Below are 20,832 nucleotides of genomic sequence, written 5' to 3'. Positions count from 1 at the left end.
AGGATTTTTCATTTTATATTAATTGAATTTAGAATAAAGGAAAGTTAGAGTAAGTATGTTCTTACTTGTCCCCTTGAAGTTACTTTTAACTTAAAAAAGATATATTTTTTAATGTTTCTCTCTGGTTATGCCTGTGTCAACCTGTAGATATTCCTCAATCATTACACAGTGAAATGTATAAATGCTTTCATGTGACCGTGAGTCCCAGCCTAAGCACTAGAAGCATGTTTCTCCCATGGCAACAACATATGTTCCTAGTTGCATTCACTCCCAGAACAGAGTGGTGTGTTGCACACACTAGCATTTCTTCTGTCTGTTACCAATAGTAATCTTGGTCTTGTTTTACTGTCATAGCATTTGTGACCCCACTGGCTACAGAGTGGAAGCACAATGGCAAGGGTAGCAACAGTGATCAGCATAGCATAGGCTTCAGTCTTCTGTGTGTGAGACAAGGCAGTTATGGAAAGCAGAGATTCAAGCCTATACTGTAATTCTTTATCCATTGTGTCTGTTGTCAGACACAACTGGAGCAAACTTGGACTCAAAATTGCAACTTGCGAAAGAGGGTGACTGCAACAGACAAATGGAAAATAAGTCTAGAGAGGAGCTTTTCAGAATAAGGACTGCCAAGTGCTAGATACTCATCTTTACTCAAAACCTGGCAGTGCTTCACTCAATATTTCTTCATTGCGTGTCTGGTTTTGTGGGAAGATAGATTTCTCACTGTGACTGCCGGGCAGTGCAAAGGTTTCAGGACAGAAGCATTGTCCTAAGGACTAGATTTCACAGATTGTACAGCACACAGCTTTTGAGATACCATTTCAGACAGAACCTATTTTCCAGAAGTTCCTTAGCAATCAATCTTTTAGAACTGAAACTCCCGTTAAGGTATCTTAAGCCACATGTTACTATCTTAAAAATGTTGATTCCTACCTATTGCAGAGTTTTAAATGCAGTGCTGTTGGTGGGAAGAGCTAAAATATCTGATTTTATAGGTGCAGGTTATAATTGATACTAGGTGCTTACACAGGAATTGAGTCATTTTTTTTAATCAATAGCTCATAGCCTCTTTATAGCAGATAATTAATGTCACTTGCTGACTGAGAGCTGAGCCAGGATAACCAAATGCTCTAGGTGATAAGTGGGTTGGGAAGAGAATCCACAGTGCACAAGCTAGTAGCGTTCACACAGCACATATCATGCCCTGGAGACTTTTGTGCCAGTGTAAAAGTAACTTTTCAAAGCAAACATGTTTACAAAATAAATTTGGTTTGATAAAGCTGCATATATTTAATAAACACACTACAGAAAAGATGGTAATCTCTATTGTTTGTATGGTTTCATGAGATGGGCTTCTAAAACCTTCTCATTTTCATTCAAGATCATCTATACCAGTGATCCAGCCAAACTATATATATTACTCTCAACATTTTCCTCTATTATTGCCTGTTGTTTTGTGTTCTTTCTCCCTCTGCAATAACCTGTTGCATTATTTTTCCCTGTTTATGCCACCAAGATAAAAACATGAAGAAAATAGTGTCGTGTTTTAGACAGTAAGTCAAAGATTTGCCATAGACAGACTTTTCTGTAGTCATTCCTTCTCATTTTGATGCTATATCCACTTTTCTCATTAAGATGTCAGACCATAATGCATTTTGCATAAACTTACATAAGGCAAAGCCAGATAGTTTGACAACTTCAGTATCCTTTTGTTTGCTACAAGAATATAAAGTGCCTCAAGTTTTCTCAGTGCATGAATAATTATGAAACTTTTTCTACAGATGTTCACTGAATTTTCACTGTCATAATTAACATATGGGACTTAGTACATTTCACTTGAAGGATTAACTGCTTCTGCCCTTCCTCACGATACACAGTATGGTCATCCCCTTCTATTTCAAGAGTACTGTTCTGTGCAGCAAGAACATTTTAATTAAACAAGCAGATTATCTAGTATCAGATATTTGTCCCCTTCAATTTTTCAAGAAAAGATACTTTAGTAATCTGGCAATGCCATCTTGAACTGTACATAAGTGATCTGGTCACATAATTTCTCAGTTCATTTTTTCATCTTTCAATAGATTTTTATTATTATTAAAGCCTTAAGTCCTAGCAGTTGGTTTGAAGAATATAGTAATATAATATACAGACTTAATTCACAATTTCCCAAATCACAAATTTTATTTTCCTTTCAATAAAAGTAATTGTAGGAAATATAGAGCATACAACTTCATTTTATGATGAAAAGTTATATTTTTCAATATTGTATTTAAAATGTTTAAAGAGAATTAAGGTAATGGTATTCCTTTTTTCTGTTGTTCAATGGAGAGCTTGGGGACAAAGATGAACATTTCTGAAAGACTCTTTGCATTTCCATTTAGACATTGCCAGAATTTCTAAGTGAGGTTTCCAATATTATTTTCTCTCTCATTATTTATGTAATTATCAAAGCTCAAAGCTTTAACCTTGGTGCTTTATTTGTCCTGCACTGCAGCTGCATGTGGGTTTACGAACAGTAGACTTTATTAAAACTGGGTGTCTGGTATCTATTCCTTTCCTTTCGTCATTAATAGGATAGGATTTTAACTCATAATGCTGATGGATATAATGAATGGCTGAATCTATGACTTCACCTTTTCAGCAGTGAGGTAGTCTAGTGACTTGCTGTTAATGCTGATGAAGTTGCCAGTGGATCTAGAGGAAAAGCATTAACTGCGATCATTTAAGATAATAGAATTGAATTTGGATTTTAATTCACGACGTTGGTGACTGTAATAATTTTCAGGATTTAGAAGATGCAATTCTTAGACTTTTTTAGAAATCACTTCTAGAATTCTGAATGAGAAGGGTATGTTTCCATGGATGTTGTGCATACATATCAAAGCAAATATCAGCTTTCTCCTAAGCAGGTAAAAAATACCAAAGCAATAAAAAAAAAAAAAAAGTGATGATGATTCCATTCAGGATTTGTTTCATTTCACTGTTGGGAACACTTATAAATATCAGTCATCTGTATTCCAGGAGGTGTTTTAATACCTCTAAGTATTAATAAAACAATGTTCTAGTTACTATTTTGAGCATGCAAAAGATATATGGTGGGATTGAAGAAAGTCTCAGATCAAGTCAACTTTAAAAATAAAATGGAACTGACTCACTGTGGTTGTGCATTGCTGAGAAGGTCCTTTTGACCGTGCATCCCAGTTATATCCCAATGAGGAAGCCAATTTCATCCACTCATCATCCTCCCTGCCTGTTTGACCTTGTTTTCTTCCAAAGGGAGCAAGACCTTAGGACAGTTTGTGACACCTCTTGCCCGCTTGCCACATGGTGTAAGCACAATCATCTTATCCCTGTGGTCACTCGCAACAGCTTATAGAGAGCAATGTAGCTATTTACAGAGAGTAGGGAAAATATGCTAGTAAGTGGGATTTAAACTGTGTGCAGAAATATGAAAATAAACATCTTTCAGTGTTTTGACAGTATTGATTAGGTTGGATTAGAATTTTGAAATGAGATGGGAACTTCTGTAGGCAGCACAAGTAACTGAGGTAGTGATGTTACTCTCAGTTGAAGGGAAACAAGGATCTAAATGCGACTAGAGGAGCTGTCTAGCAAATGTAACATAAATTATGATCCAAACGTTCGTTACTACATATTCCTTGTCACTTTACACTTTAGAACAGGTGTTAGCCACAGTCTCCTGGCAAAATTCTATCTTTGCTAATTAAATTCTGCCCTGCTAAATTCCCCCTGAAATTTTAATTGGATTTTGTATTCCTCAATATAGGCTGTAAATTGTTGTGTGAAGCTGCTTTGTGCTACTTAATGGCTGCATTTAATTGGTAGGTGACATACTCCTTATCTGCTAATACAGTGTCTTATCATTTGTGAAGTGATTTAAAATATATTAATACTGGTTTCTACAATTCATTAAATCTTCATCAAAAAAGCTCATTCTTGGTTTCCCCCAGTCTTCTCAGTTATGTTATTTGGCTGAAAACTGTGTTAGAGAATTGTCTCAAGGGAATATACAAGTAGAACTGTAAAGTGTTTCTGTTGTTGTCTTCAAAAAAACTCAGTTTCATCCATACTGAGAACTGATTTTAAAAGAGATTATAGTATAAAGACAAATTATAAAATGAACTAAACTGAAACATTGCTCTCATGAGGCAGACATATTTTGAAAGTATGCTACCAAAAATTGTTTTTCTGCATACTTTAGATCATTTACAATTTAGCACTTTGAATTAATTTGTATATAGCTGAAGTATATACTTGAAGTGGATTTGGGTAATAATAGAACCATAAACACTTCCTAGTCCACTAAAGCTGAAGTTAGGGCAGACAGCCTGAAAGCAAAATTGTTTCTCTTTTATTTTTTTTTTTTCGAAATATGCTTGTAATTAATTTGCCTTTTTAAGAAGGGCCTTTCTTTGGTGAAATACTTTCTCTCTTTTTGTTTTTTTTTCCAGATTTGATTTGATTTTTTTACCTTCCTGTAACTGAAGTATTGAAATACTTCTAGCCTTTCTAAACTGGCATTTTCTGTTCATAATGCCATTTTTCACATGATAGAGTTTCTAATGTTGTCTAGTGTTGCCATGATGGTAAAAGCAATGGAAAACAAGTACCCAGTGTTAACCTGACATTCTTTCCATCACCTTTCTGGGCTGAAAAATGTCTCTTGACGGATCCTCAACAGGTGTAAGCCCTCATGACTATTGACAATCAACACCAGCTGAGTGTCTGCCACTGCTTTTGTGATCCTTTCTCAGAAAGCTTCTTACTGCGGTTTCTGAGTTACCGATGACTCTGAAATATTGTGACTCCGCACCACACAGATGATATAAGTGCAAGTTCAGATATGTCTGTTCATGGTAACACAGCACACACTTAAAAGATTTTTCTCAACAAAGTCAGTGAAAATTTTTTTTCAAAGAAGGTATCATTCCTGAATATGCAGTTCAGATGTAAGTGCTCAGGAATTTTGCCATTATCAAGTAGAACAAATATGACAGTGTGGTGATTTCGTGTTCTTTCTTCCTGATATTCATTGTTATTTATATGGAATCTTTCTTGATACACTTGATATTAAAGTTATGTAGAGAATGTCTGTAGTTAGGTATATGTTTATATGCATAGTTCTATGCATTATACCTTATATTCATACTCTGCTATTTAGACTGGTTAAACATTTCAAAATCTGGATATTTAAAAAGTATAGATATTTTTACATTTGTTTTCAGAAAGTTCTCCATTTCTTTTTGTCCTGTATTCTGCTGTTTTTTAACGGCTTGCTTGCTAGTTTGCCAATGGGGTCTTTGAATGTTGGTATTATGTTAATTGCATTTCTTCAACTATCAACCTTATTCCAAGTGCACTGATGATCTTACAAAAAATGTTAACCATATAGTGTTATTTTCCTTTTTAATGATGTGTCAAATAGTTATAATGAACAGGGTCATGAATACATTTGGGTTAGTGAAGGGAACAACAGTTTGATCAGTGCACTACAGACTTTAGTTTTATTTATTCTGATTAAGCTGGCAGGTTGCCACATATGTATGCCATTTCATCCAAAAATCAAACCAACAAAACTTGGAAGGAAAGTTACAGTTAAATTACCATCCACTTAGTATTTAATATCATTAGGCTCTCTTCTCCTCTTTCACCTAGTATGTGTTTTACAGGTGTTGATCTATTTTATTACTGCATTTCTGATATTGGAAGTTTATTTCATGGGTGATCTCCAGTGACATGTACAGTAAGGTTGCAGGGGGAATTTGGGGTGTGCCTGAGATGCAGAGTCTGAGTGTATATGAATAGCTCACAGCTCAGGGCTGTATCCTCACTGTCCTGCTCCGAGACTTCTCGTATTTACTGTGCTTGTGACCACTGGAATATATTCAGGTGCTTTGTTTTTTTGGGAGTTGGGGATGACCCTCTCCTTTATGTTCATATGCATTTATTTTTGTGGTACTTACTAGGATAGTGTTTACTATTGTTTATGGCAAACAGTTTCATCAAAATGCAGAGTCTAGCCTGTGTGGTCCTCCAGTAGGGGCTATTTCAATTTAGCCTTTTTAGTTTTGTTTTTGTATATACCTTTGCTGACTTTTTCTAAACACTGCTGAGTTTGCAGACCTGGTTGGTTTTTGGTTTCCTTGAAGAAAATCTCCTATTTCTGCCATTTTAAATTGGCAATATTTTTTGTTTCAGTAACTCTTAGTACTTTACAAAGCAAGAATCAGACTCAGTCTGTGTTTATATATGAGTGCTTGGAACAGGGACGGTAATAAAGTGTTTCTTAGCCATTTTATCACTGTACACACAAGCTGGATGTAATTACAGAGCCTGTGCCCAGAAAAACATTGGGTTTGCAGCCTTTCCACTCATCTATCAGCTCCATGAGGTGTTCCAATTCAAAGTGGCTTTTAAAAGCCACTTGGGACAGTTCAGCTCTTCAGTATTCCCACTTCTAACTTGTGGGAATCACTTGCATGTGACAAAATGACATGATAAAACTCTAATGAGACGGGTTGATATCTTAACTCACTGCCTCCCAAAGACACATTTATTCTTTGCTACAAAAGAGGCCTTTCATTCAAAGATTTGGATAAATATTTACCTTATACAATAGTAGTACTAAAATATTTCCTAAAAAAATACTACAGCATACAAGTACTTGTAACACAGACTGCTGAAGTAATTCAAATATTGTACAAAATTGGGAGCACCACAGATAAGACAATGGCTTAATAAACATGTTGACAAGGTGGTTATTAGATACCTGCAGCACTGATGTGATGTGCTCCTAAGCCATGACAGCCTCCTGGAAACTGAGGATGCTACAGAGCGAGGGAGGAATCCAATTTTCATGTTTACAGTAACAGAGCTCACTGTACTTTCAGCTTCTTACTTCGACACAGAAGCAATGTGTTCCCTGCAAATAACAATTTCCCGATTCCTGAATCCCTCAGACACGTACAGGATAACACTTTCCAATGGAAGGACAAAGTTAGAAAATAGGAATATAAATGTTGATACTGATGTGTGATGCCTTGGGTTGCAAAGATATGCTAGGAATGTCACTGTACAGGGAAGAAGGCAGTTTAAGTAGGGAACACACAAGCAGAGGTGTGGAATATGGTAGACTCGTGAAAAAATATTGTCGAATTGCTTTTTAATAGTTTGGAATTTGAGTCATGATTCCTTTAAGAATGCATCTTTGCAGTTTTAAGTGTCAGAAAAATATAGTGATTATGAAGTACTAATAATAGTATTTTCTGTTGCTGCATTGTGTGTTATACATTTTTGTATTATTCATGTGTTTTTCTCTTCATTTTTTTGAAGAAGGGTATTTATTTCAAAGGCCTGAGAGAGGTGCAGTCCACATGGGGCTCTAAGCATAGAGATGTAGCACTCTAACTTCTTTATATGAGGCCGATTCTCTTTTATGTATGTTAGAATATTGTACTGGATTCTTTTTAATGAACATTTACATGCAGATATGCTGCTTTTCTAGCCCAAGAGGCAACCTTATGTAATACATATTTGCATATTGACACAGTTACGATACCAAGCTAGAGAAAAACAGAATAAAAGTCAACCAAGTGTGTTAAAATCTACTTGCATGGAAAAGTTCCTTTAAGGGTTGGCATTATCTTGTCTCAGTTTTATCTGCTTCGAGAAATAGGCATAGCCTCGAGCGATGCCTGGAGTTGCTACTCAGAAGAAAAGTGAATGTTAGAAAAGTTATAGATAATTTTGTTAACTTAAAAACTTCTGAAATGTGGAATGCAGTGATGAAGTCATCTTGGTATGGTACCTGGTAGCATCAGTGCAAACCAGAGGGGAATGAGGCTACCAAGTAAAACAGGATATTACACATAGAGGATTGAACATGGCTTTGTATTACATAAAAGCCAAAGCTTTAAGCTAAACTAGAGTAAGTGAACTCAGGAGGAAAATGTGAAAGGAGGTTGCTTCTGCCATGGATTTCACAGGAGGTGGCTGCTTAATGGTATGTTTGATGCTCTCCAGGGTCACAGTCTTCTGTGCCAATTAAATGCAGAGAGATGAAGTAGATTTCTTTCTTCTTCTTTGGCCTTGTCCCATGTCCTGTTAAAAGACTTCCATGTCCTGCTACCTTGTGCATACCTATCCACAACCATTAGCATCTTGTTACCCGGCCAAATAACTTTTCTTTGTATACTGTTTCTACAACCTGGAGGGTTGTGTGTCAAAAGAATTTATTCTCGCCTCTTTCAGCATCCTAGGAAGGTAGCTGGGATACTGCCAACAAACCTGTGCTGTCTTTTCGGATATAGGTGTCACAACAGAATTTCCTACAGGAAAGTCCTCTGAGCCTTGAGGCAAGCAGCTCCCACCAAAATACTTTGAGAAGTCAGTAATGTGCTTTTTGATACCAACCAGGCAGTGTGAAGGACGTCTAGAAATGTTACAGGTCTATTGCAATTTTAAGGAAATACTGTTGTAGTTTTAACAAAATCAGGATCTTTAATAAGTATTCCTAAAAACTTCATTCACATGATACTGTATAAATAGTTCTCCACAACAAAGGTACATGTAATTATCCTTGAAAAAGCTTTTAGAAGAAAGAGGACTTATCCAGATACGAAAATATATTAAGAAAGAGTTCCCAAATCTGTATAGTCATTACTAAAAGAAAATTAATTTTTGCCAGCTCAATTAAGTGTCTAAAACCAACCTTAATTCTACATGTGTAAAACCAATGTTTTTTTAATGTTCTAATGGTGTCTAGTTCTTATGAGTAGAAGTTTTTAGCATATTGTTGTTGGACAGTCACTGAGAGCAATGTTTCTATTCTTTCATAACCAGATATTTACTTAAAGGTGAAGTGGTTTAGATATCATGATGTCCTGAATACTGCAGGTAAAGACAGAATAATATTCCAGCGCATTGCCTCACACTGTATTGCAAGCTAACATATCTTAATGAATAAATATATTTCTAAATTGAACAAATGCACAGATGCCAGACTGCAGGGCTTTCTTCTACAAATTACATTTTTCTCCTTGTGGCCTTGGATTTTTAATACAGCTATGGAATAATCAAGCAGAGTGGAGTATTAATGCAGTTCTATAAATGTGAAGGTTGCCAGATGTTGTTCATTTTTCCTCTTTTTTTTTTTTTTTCTTTTAAATTGTACAACAGCATTCAAAATGTAGGCTGATTAGTGAGTTGTGGGGAACTTAGATATGTAACACTAAACGCTATAAGTATAAAAAATTGAGCTTATGTTGATGATGCTTTACTTATTCATTTCTTTGCATATACCCATGACTTCTATTTCCAGTTTCGAAAAGACCAACTCTTAAATCAGATAAAAGGGCAAAAGTCCAACATATTTAGTCTTTCAATTGAGTCTTCTCTTAAGTAAGAAAATTGGGAGACTTATTTACCTGTAAGAAAACAATATTTAATATCTGAACCCCTTCATCATTTCCACAACATATATAATTGTTTTGGACACCAATTTTCCTCTGCATAAATTTCAGGTTAATGTAGCCAAATAAAATTAAAGGGTAGGGATCAGATGAAAACGTGAAAATGTGTACAGGTTGCAGTGATTAAATCGATGGTAGGGTGCAAATGTAAGTATTTGTTTTCCCCATGTGATCTTTGTTTTTATTAAAGGGTAGGAAGAGAAAATAATTTGTCATTTACACCCACTCAGTGTGGATGTACGTTTTAGTATAAAAGTGCTTTTCCTGGAAACATGGCCTGCTCAAGGGTACAAGACAGTTGCTAATGGTTGTTTTCAAACATCAGAAATAGTTTTCAGTTTTACACAAAAAAGCTGAGGTTTAGGACGTTTCCAACAGTCTTCAAAACTCTGTGTTTGGTATGCAGTTGAGAAATGGACTATATCTTTGCATCAAAGTACAAAACCAGACGTTTTAGCAGGGCCTATTATGATAGGGCAAAGTGTTATGGTTTTGAACTAAAGGAGGGGAGATTCAGGCCCGACATGAGGAAGAAATTTGTTGCAAGGAGGGTGCTAAAACACTGGCCCGGGTTGCCCAGAGAAGTGGTGGATGCCCCATCCCTGCAGACATCCCAGGCCAGGCTGGACAGGGCTCTGAGCAACCTGAGCTGGTGAAGATGTCCCTGCTCATGGCAGGGGTGGCACTGCATGAGCTGTGAAGGTCCCTTCAACCCAAACTATTCTGTGACTCTATGAAAAAATTGTTCCCTCTGCACCCAAGTTGCATCTTTAATATTATGCAAAAATATAGCAGTACTTTCAAATTGCATCTTACACATATGCCTCATTTAAAAACACATAAGAGGTTTCAGATTTCATTCTTTGGTTGATGAGACAACCCATGCAAAATCTACTCCATTTTTGGCTGTTTTGCAAGTGTGGCCTTACTAATACAGATATTTCCTCAAATCTGCAAGTTAGAGATCACCAAATTAATTTCCTCAGACACACACAAGCATGGCACGAGAAACTTTGCCAAGTGAATACTAAGGAGAGGCTGAAAGAGGCTAATTATATTCAAGGTACTGGCAGGTCTTCTGAATGGTCTTGGTTGAGGAAATGTACTGTCAACAGAAGCAAAAGGCCAGGATAATAGCACAGGACCAAAATGATGACATTTACTGTCTCAGGTGTTTGTGGCTTCCTTCTGCTCATTCAAAACAGCTGTGACTGACTTTTCATGCATAATGTTGGCCTCAGTATGGTTAATCACATTATCAAATTGTAATGGACTGCTTTGCAAAAAAATGTACTGTAGATTTTTTAAAAGTTGATTTTTTTTTTATACTATACATGTTTATTTATTCAGTCCCTTAGGAAACAACAGAACACTGCACAAATCCACTGGAAGTATCACAGTCAAACAGAGCTCTTGTCCATCTGTTTATTCATGGATTTTATATAATGATCCAGTTAATATTTAAGAGAGGCATGATTCATTTGCTGAAGTTTGTTCAGGTGAAAATTTTTAGCCCTGTATATTAAATATATGCACTTAAATGTAATCCTTTTTACATTGGAGGTTTGTGGCCATGACGGAAGGTTCACCTAGGGCTTGAGTAGCTTCTTGGCATTCTGAGTTAGTACTTCAACATGTATACCACAGTCCTGCTTCATGGGACATGTGCTTTGTTTCTTATGAAGGTTAAATCTTGTGAGCTAGGTGAAACAATCATTGTTTTTCTGTAAGCAATTTGCAATGCTGAAGCGTGGTACTGTAGATATTTATTATTTTTATTTAAATTTTTGACTTGATTTCATTGACTTAAATGTGGAAGAAAATAGTTGATTGATACAGTAACATCTTAAGTCTTGAAACATAATAAATACCTTATATTTTCACTTTCTAGATAACTGAAAAAAAAAAGCATATTGTCTGCTTATACCTGATTGTAGTTGTCTTTTCAAAATGGTTATTTTCACTTGATTTCTCTTCATTTTGTGATTTAATGGCATTGAAATAGATCAGTAAAGAATTGATTTATTCATTTTTATCATATTTACATCAGCTGCAGTTCACATTTAAATAGCAATTTGTTATTTCTGCCTAAATGTTGCTTTTCTCAGCAATGGTTGATGTCATCCTCATGGTTACATCTTGCAATTTCCTACTGCATCTCTGAAGATCTACTTTTATAAGAAGTGAAAGCAAATTTCCTGGTTCTTCTGTATAGCTGATAATAAAATTGAGCTTCAAGAAAATAGACAATTATCCTGGGCTTCTTAATATTCAATTTCCCAGTATTTTACCATAGTCTTCTTTTAATAACAAATTAAAATAAGGGGTTTTTTTTGTTTGGTTGGTTTGGTTTTGTTTGTTCTTCTTCCTCCCATCCTTCTCCCCTTAAAAAGTATCTTATGATGTTTAATATAGTTACTTGTGTGTTCTGGAGCTCCTTTTTAATATAATATGTTTAACAGGGTATTAATAAATGTTACTGTAGAATTGTGATGTATACTAACCTGTTTTTTGAAATTTACAGATTGATGGATTTTTTTTTCTTTATTTTGCTATTAGTGGAAGTGAGAATTACGTTTAGTGCTATCTTTGTGTTGGCAACAGTTGCCACATAACATTTGTTATAACATGTTATAACATGTTTTCTTCACATAACATTTCTTAATGTCAGCCATGCTATGCAAAAATCTCCTTCAGACATGATTCAGACTTAATCCATGCTCACAACTGGCAACTTTGTCATCAGAAGAGGTCTTCTGCTAAATGAAGTGGGTTGGATAGGCTTTGGGAGAACTTTGGGATAGGATGTTTCTAGGTACTTTATAAAATGTGTATGTTTTTCAGACATGCAATTTCAATAGTGATGGAAATCCCTGAAGTTTAGACATTTAAATAAATAAAACAGGACCAGATGTATTATACATGATTGTGTTCTGGGACATAAACATAGCACTTGGTTTTCAGGAAACACCAAACACGAATGATGGAGATCAGAAGAAAAAGATGAAGAGCATTCTTGCATGTGATCTGGGAAAGATATGTAGTCTAAGCTACACAGAAAGTGCCAGTGTGAAGATTGTGCGGTGCCCAGTTGTTGCTGGAGTCTCAGGAAGAAGATATTTCTGATGATATAGCACCTGCTTTGGGCTAATTAGGCATCATTAGCTTCATATCACCAGGCACGGCTCAGTTGTATACACTCATCTCTGTTATGTGGGGAGCACTTAAACTTGCAAGATCTCCACAGTGTTGAATCCAGTAACTTTTTAGATCATTCATACTGGTGGCAGAAACTGAGCTTATGAAAGCCAAAAGATTGCAAGAAATTGCCAAGTTCTAGGAACTAGAAGGTTTTTAAATTTTATTGTACTGATACGGTTCTCCCTATCTGTTTCTAATCTCTCTTTCTTTTCCTAGAAGTATTGTAACAGTGGAAATTTACTTATGAAAGCATTTTGCAGCAAGTGCCCTAAAGTACAAATGATTTTCATTGAATTATTTAGAAAAAAAAAACCAGCAATGACCTTTTATGGGTTGCACCAGGACACCTCTTCTACATGTTACTGGTCTTACCATAAGCAAGAATCAGCCTGAAGTGCTTACATGAAAATTAAACTCAGCTCTGCCATGAAAATCCTACTGTGAGCCTGGGAATCAATTTTGTAATTTCACTTGTCCATCAAAACTCCTTTTTTTAATAGCCCTATACTGTCCTACGGTAATTATGTCTCACTTTTCCTTCTTCCCTTCTTTCTTCTCCCCACCTCGCAATCTCTTTTATACAACTTGGAGACGATTATATTTGGAGACTTTTACCAACTTAATCTAAAAATCAATTGAGTTTCACTGTAGTCGGAAAATTGTACATCCTCTTTTGTATCCAAATCCTCGGAGCCTTAGGGGAAAAAGTTGTTGAAGTGAAATGTAAAAAGAATTTTAATGTTTCATGCAGAAAAACAGAATTGGGAGGAGGGGAGAAAGAGGAGAGAGAAACAAGACAAGCACAATGTGCTTTTTCCAGTTTCTCTGATGCTGAATGGGTTCAGCAGTACACAAACTCTGACTTTCCTTCTCTCCTTTATAATACCCCATTGATTTCAGTGTATGGTGACTTGTGTTTTCCTCAGCTTTGAAGATCTCTGCAAATTCAAAGAAACACTTCTTGCTTATTCTGCCTGGCAATGTTTTTAAATGAATAAGTAGATGGTGATGAATAAAGTAACGCAGTGAACCAAGTTTGAGTGTTCTGAAGGGTTTCAGAATTTTAAAATATGCTTTGCATGTGTTGAGGGTTTAGATTGCGGGGTGACAATAAAACCCTGGCAGATGTATTGTTAACCTCCTCCCCTACCCCCACATCCCCCTTTTGCCCCTCCCTCTCCCTCCTTCCCACTCGGGACAGGCGATCGGAAGGGAAAGAAGGACAGACAGAAGAGAGTTAAATTAAAAATGTTTTACTAGTGCTACTGATAAGAATAGAGAGAATAATACAAAATATACAAAACCAATCTTGAAAGTCCCAGTAACTGCAGAGCCGGCACCCGAAGTCCTGGATTGGACTCTGCAGCCAACCGGAGCTGGATTCAGTCTGTCACTGGCCTCAGTTCGCAGGGACGACTAGAAAGGTCCTCTCCTAATGTCTACCATAAGCAGAAGGGAAAAAGGGACGAGATCCTCGTGATCTCCCACTTTTATAAGAAGTATTCACGTGAATGGAATGTTATACACACTTGGTCAGTTTCTTGGTCACCAGTTTCTGTTGCCCCTCTTGCAAGATGTCCATCCATGCTTATCAATAAGTTTGCATTCCATTGCTATGTTTACCAAAACATGTGTCTGATTCTTCAGGAATATGCAGTTAATATGAAAACTTTAGCTGACAGGCAAATTCACTAAAAGAGAAACTTGTTTTTAACAAAATCAGGACAGCATGTAACTTGGGATTTTGTAGGTAATTTTGCTGTTTGCATTGTGCAAATGCTAAACTGCTGAATAAATTATTGAAAAAGGAGAAGTCGGTGGTTCTGTGTTTAAAAATAAATAAAATGCATAGATATTGTTGCTAAAGGTGTTCCATGATCTCTTCTATAAACAGGATTAACCATTTGCTTTATATTTCTGTGTAGCATTCATCTCATTGTACAGGGCCTGTATGTGTCCAGTGTCTCAGTTAGTCTGATAGTCTATGGCATTAACGTGTCTTAAGACTGTTAGCAGATACTATTTTGCATATTCTTAATCAGAACTTGCAGTCTGCTATAGATATATTCATTAATCCTCTCCATTTAATTTTGGCAAGCTACTATATCATGAATGGCTAGGCAGAGAAAATCCAGTCAATAGCAGCAGAGATAGGAGAGATTAAGTATCTTGACACTCATTCCCTACTATTAGTCCATAGACTTTTGTATATTGTAAAGTAATTTTGTGATTTTTATTTTTTTTTTCAAAAATATCATGTGTATAATGCAACTATATCATTCTTCAAAATATAAGTGCTATTCATCTTGTAAATGATTGTTTTATAATAGTATTTAATTCCAGAACCTGCTGTAAGTGGAGTTCTCATGTGTTTTGTATTTGTGAGCAAAACACAAATACTTTGGGTGTTGGGGAAGATTGTGCAATTCCAGCTTTCACTGAGCCTCCAGACCTGCTGGAGGAGAAAATCTTGTTGCATTGACCAAATTGTGCTATGTCGTACTTCCATGTTGATGACATCTAGCATGACTGATAGAAAATGTAATTAGAAGGACACTTTTTTGGATAAGCTTGAGCAGATGGAGTTAGGATTAAGCCAGTTCCCAACAGGATGCTTTCGTGTCACTGTTAAAACTGAAGGATTTCTTCTGAGCTCAGCTGTGATGCTGCTGGGGTACATGTGTTGTCCAATGCCATTCCAGCCATACTCAGACAATTTGACGATGGTTCAGAGCAGAATGAGGTTAATGTACAGCTTCAGAATTGTCTCTGTGTTTTAGCCACATTTTTACTGTTTTCATTATTTTTTTCTCAGGTCAACAAATGTGTTTAGTCTATGCTACCATAGTATTAGTAATATGAACCACTTCAATTCCTACATGGTGTGCACAGTGTGGAAGTGTATGTGAATCTATATATAGTATGTCAATCAAAAATATAGCCCAGCTGTCACGTACAAACAAAAACATTGTGAGGCAATGAATCCTACTGACCAATTCTGAGATTTTAGAGAAGTCGGCTTATTTTTTTCTGTCATGTGGTGTTTCTATTAACTAGGTTGTGTCTAAATATCCTCAAGCTCAGCCAGTAATAGTACTGCTTTCATTTTAGGTCATTTGTATTTAAAGAATTACACATTTTGACTTGTCTTAGACAGACTGGGAAAAATATGTTTCTTTGTAGTTTCTGTATGAAGAGGTTATTTTATGTTCTAGTAGTTGCTTATTTTTCTTCTGCAGTGCTTCATCTTCTGTCATTTCTTGGAGTACAGGCAATGATGAACTCCCTCTTCATGTTAATGGGAGTCGAGAATTCTTTGCTTTGCTCGGGACTGGTGCCATATTACCAGGACAATGTATTGATCTGGTTGACTGCCGATGTGTGATGCATGACAGAAATGAGAAATGGAACTTTCTGAATGTGATGTAAATCGTGCTGCTGCTGATATATAGACGATTTAGGAAAAAGCAATCAATCAGATTCTCTGTTCTGGTAGCAGTGCTAACAAACAATTTAATGTATAGTAAAATAACAGGTCTTTTACAATCTAAATCAAATAGTGTTTTGTGCTGACCCTAGATTCTTGCAAAAATGACTTGCAGCATTTTTGGGCTTAGTATGTTTTACTTTCTATGTTACTGACTGATAATGTTAGAAACATTGAGCTGACGTTCATTAACTCTGCCTTTTTCTTGTCAAGAGACACATGATTCTTTCTAGAGTTCATTTTATGATTTTAAATTGGTCTTTAAATAATTTAAACTTGTAAAGTAGAGTTTTTTTGAGTCTCGGATACCTGCAGATGGAGTACATTATAGCCACAGATATCTGTAAAACATCCACTAGGTACATGAATAGACCCATTCTCTCTTCTGGCCGACGTTCTGCGGATATTAGACTTATATTGAATTATATTTGGGTGCTTTTCCAGTACACAATAGAATTCATTTGCAGATGACTATAATGTTATTTTCTCCCCTTCTCCATGTTATGAAATGAATGGAAGGATTTAACTTTCTTGGAAAGAGAAAGAAGTATTTTAATGAAAGCTTGAAGAGACTTCCTGAAATTCTTTTCCATACCTGCTAACAAGTCTTGTCATTCAGTGTCCAAGTCTCAGCCTCACATTTCCCTAGTGTAAGTGCCTTACGCAGCAGGGAGCTCTGCACGGTCTCCCCAAAGCAGCCCAGAGTTGCATAATTTGGAATCTTTGGTTTAAACTTTTGAGAGAGATTTTCAAAGGAGTTCAGCTCTCCTCAAGTAGTTATCGATATTTGTTTAGTATTAAGGCTGTGAGAATGCTGGTGCATTCAGCAGTCTGCTGGAACAGAAATCCTGGAGTTCTTTCCTGCATTAAACTTGGTACAATTAGACAGTTCAAGGCCAAACCATGTATGGGCAGTTGGGCAGAAAAATCCTACTAGCAGATGTTCCAAAAAATAAAATAAAGAGCCATTTGAACTTTTTATAAAACATATTTTCTCTTACATAAAAAAGTGGATTTTTCCTTGTTGTAACATATTTTATAATTCATTTTGTTGGAAAGAAAAAGAAAAGATGGATTTGTTAGTTATAAAGTTTAATGGTTAAATTACTTCAAAATTAAATAATTTACCTTGATTAATCCTACTGACTTCAGTAAATGGTCTTAGATTCTGGCACCTCCTGTTCAAGGAAAGGGTAGATTTGAGACACCACCAGCAAAACTCAGCAGTATCACAAAGTTAAGAGTGAACCCTCACAACAAGGTATGTAATATAATTCTTTCTACTCTCTAAGGATGTCCTTTTATATTTTTCATAATATATATTTGCTTTTCCATCTCAAGATCAGCCAATTTATTAATTTTTCTATATTTTTAGATTTTCTCTCTGAGAGGCTAGAGTGAGACTTGACAAATATGAAGTGGTGATAGACAAGGAAACATAAGTAAGCTGTCTGCCTCTTTTCTGAAGATACAATTGTAACCAGAAGAATAAAAGATACCATGATAACCTGATGAATTTCAGGTCTGCAGAATCTGCACAGATTCCTCATACCATGTAACCCTTGGAAAAATTACCAAAGAACTTACTGAACTGAATGAGGATTTGTGGTTCGCACAAATACTGAGACAAATGTGTTCCCTTTAAATGTCTTATTGAAGTGGGCCTGTCTTGCCATGAGCACAGTCATTAATGACCTCCATCCATGTACCACTATCTTCCTGGAAAAGTTCCTTTTAAAGCAAATGAAGCAGATCTAGCGGTACTTAAAATCTGGTATCCTACAGGGAGTAGAAACAACTCGGCAACAGCCAGTGCCCCAGTGTTAACAGTAATTTGCCTCCCTGTCAAACAACTGCTTCTCCACTGCGAGAATGTACAGCAATAGGTGTGATGGTTCTTTCCACCACCATTTGGAAACGTGACAACAGGTGTTGCTATTAGTGGATTTAGGCGGTAAGTAACAATTTGCAAAAACAAAGTCTGTTTGCTGGAATACAGCTTCTACGGGTATCCACTGAAGAACCAAAGGATGGGGCCGGGCAGGGCGAGATGTTCACACCCACAGCTCGGGGAGGAGGAGAGGAGTTACCAAGGTGTTACATTAACAGTGTAAGAGCCAGAACCTGGTGGAAACTTTCACCACAAGAAATGTAGAAAAGCTAAATTAAATATTACAATATATGGTCAAAGGTTTTTATGTTGTATTTCACAGCTCAGGTCTGTTAGTTCAGAAACTATGGTAATCTCATTTACATGACTAAGTAGAAGTATTCCTCATTTCTTAAAATACTCAATGCTTAAAAGTGCCTCAGTATTTCAGGTCATTTTGGAAGGAAAGTAAGTTTCAAAGTATTGTGCTCTTTCTTCGTGTACCTTTTGCTATCTTTATATTGTGGAGGAAATATAACAAGGTTAATTGAATAAATGAGAGATAGGGAGGGAGGCTCACCTATAATTAGACAGTCTCAGAAAATCATAATTAAGCAGCAAAATACATTATTTCCTTGTGAGCACAAAGCAATTCCAGTTTCCTGGGTAAGTCTGTAGTTTTACTCTGGAAATAATTTAACCGATACTACAGAGCAATTCAAAATCAGTTATAACAACAACCTTGGTTGAACTAAGGATGCCTTGCTTAGCCATCGGAAATCATTGTGCTAAAACTATCTGCATCTCTAAATACAGTATCTCTTGGTCGATGTGCAACAATTTTGTGCTGTAAATTTCATCTGAGACAATTCTACGTCGGGTGCTAAAGATTTTCCTGTGCAAATTTGCAACAAGAGAAAAGCAAAAGTAATCACATGTTGAACTTCATGAAACAAATTCAAAGCTGATAAATTCTGATAATTAAAAATGCAGATTTGAACATACATCTTATCAAAGTGTGTAAGAAGCATCACTGTGATGTATTTCTTTGCAGTGCTAGGCTAATGGTTGGACTTGATGATCTTAAATACCTTTTCCAATCTAAATGATTTTATGGAATCCTAAATATAATTGTGGAGTCATGGTTAGTGCTTGTTTGATTACAAAGGATAGGCTTTCTGATGACAGATAGCAGTGGTTTTGGCTCCTTTTCAGACCTCTCCTGTTTTAGACTCTGAACAATTAACATACAATAAATGCAAAGATTATGATATCTATGAGATTCTTTGTTTCATAAAAAATGAGCATAGAGGAATTTAGCCAATTCTTTGATGGCACTGTCTGAACAGAGGAGAGAGGCTAAATATTATGGGCAGTTATTAGTCCAAATTATGTTCACTTATTCCTTTGAGTCTTATCTTGTTGAAATGAAAGTATGTAGGGGAACAAATCAGTGATCGCTGATGATTTGTTGATGTGAATTTAAACTGTTTCTTAAGGAGTTCTGGATTCGTCAAAGGCATACCGTGTTCCACATTGTAAAGCTTTTTCTCCCTTAACTGTTGAAGCTTATTTAGAAGATACAAGCCTCTTTTTTCCTTTGTTTGGTGTCATCAGCTAGAGCTAGTAAACTTTTGGGTAGATGGAAATATTAAGGAAGAACTTATTTCACAAAAAAATGTTTAAAAACTCTATTTTCTTATCAGTTATGCTGTCAGTTTCAGCAGCTTTGAAAGAAAAGCAGGTTCCATCTTGAATTCTTGATGAGCTGTTCAAAATCTGTCCTGAATGAATTCCATTGCTCTGATTCATTAAATTAGTTTTTCATTTTCTGCCTTCAAACTACTTTAGATTTGCTGCTAGCCCCATGACAAACAGAATGAGTCTTGCATTCTGGAATTGCTATCAGTATGCTATAAGAATGTAACTACCAAAGTCACTCGCCTTCTGCTACTGCTATGCACCTGGATTACACATAGATTATAAAAAAAGAGTAATGCATGGAAACAGTTTTATAGTTTCTAGGTTACCAAAAATGCATGATCTGCTTTATTCCTTGAAATTAAGTGCTGCTGAGCAGTCTAAAATGTGGGTTTTTTTAATTATATGATTTTGTCCTTTGACTGTGGGTGAAAACTTAATGTCAAATATATAACATTTTATTATGTCAGTTTCCTAAAAGTTCATAGTCACTATTCTGAATTGTCCTTTAGCTTTTCATTTTTTTTAACAACAAAAGCCTTTAGAAGGCTAAAAACCTTCATGAATATAATATTTCCTGGTTTTGTAGCAGATGTATTTCTGATGTCTACTGATCAGTTCTACCTACCATCTCTGGAGTGTGCAAGTCAGTTCAGCTGCCATTTGGTGAACGCAGATTCGTATTTCATGCATATGCTTTATGACTCTGTGACCATGTTCTATCTGTTTGTTTGTTTGTTAGTTGGCTGTTGGGTTTGGGGTTTTGTTTGTTTGTTTGTTTACTTGCTTATTTTTTGGTTGGGGCCTCACCAGCTCTCATTTCTGCCTCCAGTGCTCACGTTTCAGCCCGGGGGCTGAGATTGTAGGAAACCCACACTGTTTTGTCCAGTCTTGGGGATCAGAAGTTGCCTTAAGCCGAATGTACAGTTACTATCTGTATAGGGGATGCGTGTAGTCTTAACTTGTTTTTTAAAGTTTCCTTTATTAATATGTTGATATAATGTATCTTTAAAATACAAATATTAAAATACACCTAGGACTGCCATTTGAAATTCTGTTTCAAATTACCTGTGTCTGTTTGT

General features: G+C 36.0%; 1 protein-coding gene across 2 annotated transcripts in view; it reads left to right on the top strand.

The window, feature by feature from the left end:
• GABRB2 (gamma-aminobutyric acid type A receptor subunit beta2) overlaps positions 1-20,832 on the top strand; it is a 145,326-nt gene that overhangs the window by 104,166 nt on the left and 20,328 nt on the right. The window lies entirely within an intron of this gene.

This window comes from Nesoenas mayeri, assembly GCF_963082525.1.
Source record: "Nesoenas mayeri genome assembly, chromosome: 14".
In the NCBI taxonomy this organism is placed as follows: Eukaryota; Metazoa; Chordata; class Aves; order Columbiformes; family Columbidae; genus Nesoenas; species Nesoenas mayeri.
The sequence above is the reverse complement of the archived record's forward strand: the minus strand, read 5'-3'. Positions and strand labels throughout refer to the sequence as shown.